This window comes from Octopus bimaculoides, chromosome 7 (assembly GCF_001194135.2).
Source record: "Octopus bimaculoides isolate UCB-OBI-ISO-001 chromosome 7, ASM119413v2, whole genome shotgun sequence".
NCBI classification, from domain to species: domain Eukaryota; kingdom Metazoa; phylum Mollusca; class Cephalopoda; order Octopoda; family Octopodidae; genus Octopus; species Octopus bimaculoides.
In genome coordinates, this window is record NC_068987.1 from 69468793 (window position 1) to 69470690 (window position 1898).

The window sequence follows — 1898 nt, forward strand, 5'->3', positions numbered from 1 at the left end:
GACACGATTCGAGATGTATATATATGTGTGTGTGTGTGTGTGTGTGTGTGTGTGTGTGTGTGTGTATGTATGTATGTATGTATGTATATCATGCCAAGCACTTTTACCTTAAGTGAGGATTTTGTTAGCTGTCCTGATTTCCAATTGTCTTTTTCTTAATTTTTATATCTAACACTTTTCTGTCAATACATGGACATCGATAATACACATCTTTTTGCCTTTTCTCTTTCACTCTCTCGCTCTCTCCCTCTTTCTTTCCTTCTCTGTCTCTCTCTCATTCTGTCTCTCTCTCTTTCTTTGAACTATTTATGTATCCCTTTTTCTTTGTGTTACTAGTGCCCAAATTTCCCAAACAAAATTATTAATGCTGATGTTGTTCTTTGAAAATGTTCTGTTTTCGACTACCAATGCATTGCATTCATTCCCCACCCTATAATCGTCACATTTTTCTTTCATTACCTGCCACTATTAGGCTCACTTTCATTACATTCCTTTCTTAGATTTCTATCAGAATCATTCTCGTCCAGTAATAATTTTCTCCACATTTTCATCTATTACTCTTTTTACCATTTGCATTCTCCACCTTTTTGTCTTTCACACTCTCTGTTCTTCGTCTCTCACTCTTTTATTCTTTGACTATCCTTGTTCTTTTCTTTCTCTCTGTTATTCTCTTTCCTCGGTCACAAAGATTTATCTGATAATCGCGGCAACGAGCTGGCAGATTCGTTAGCGTGCCGGGCAAAATGTTTAGCGACATTTTGTCACTGAGTTCTGAGTTCAAATTTCGTCGTGGTTGACTTTGCCTTCCATCATTTTGGGGTTGGTAAAATAAACCTGATTTGAGCCCCGAGAGTCGATGTATTTGACTTAACCACTCCTACGAGATTGCTGGCATTGTGCTATAACTTTTAAACCAATATTTATCTTACAATCATTCTGTCATTGTTTTATTTATTTATTTATTTATTTTTTTGTTTATATTTAACTATTGCATTGTCTTTATAAACCATTACTTGCAATCTCTCAAATTCTGTAACTTCATTCATTCATTCATTTATTCATTCGTTCATTCATTCATTTACTCATGCAATCATCGATTTCAATGCATCTAACCCTATCCACTATTTTACAATCTATCCTATCCTTCTCTTAAAAAACATACATAGAATACGTCTTAAAATAAGTTGAATGTTATTGGACTACTCTTAATTAGTATTATTTATCATTAGCTCTGACTTCAAATACTGTTACGTCGTCCATGTCTCTTCCAGAACATTAAAGAAGTAAATGAAGTGAAACCGTTCCTATTGGGAACTAAAATGAAGGTATTATCTCAAGTCACTGACAGATTATCACCATTTCCAAGTTACTCACCAGGATTTTTTTCTTTTATTTTACCAACTATTCTCCACTTCACTCGTTCTGTATATTTTTTAAACTTTTGATAGTCTAGTACACTGTACTCTTCACCTTCAGTTCAGTGTCTCTATAGATACTGTCAAAGGACTGGTATCAAATTTAGCAGCATTAAGTACATCAAACAATAAGAGTTCCAGATTGTGGAGAAAGTTACAACAATTTTCAAGTCATTTATACACATTTATTGAATCTCGATGCACCGACGTCATTTTCCCTTTTCACTTACTTATTACAGCTTCTCAGTGCATATATTTATGTGTATGTAGTCAGGTCAAATAAACGAACATTAAAAATAACAATAACAAACAACCAGTGGACATTAGTTTGACGATCGGTAACGAGAGAGGGGCTTTGACGTTTCGAGTAAAGCACTTCGTCGGAGAGAGAAAGGAAAAAAATCCAAAGAGGAAAACAACCACCAACAGTACGTGCGTAGTTACAATCTCTCTCTCTCTCTCTCTCTCTCTCTCTCTCTCTCT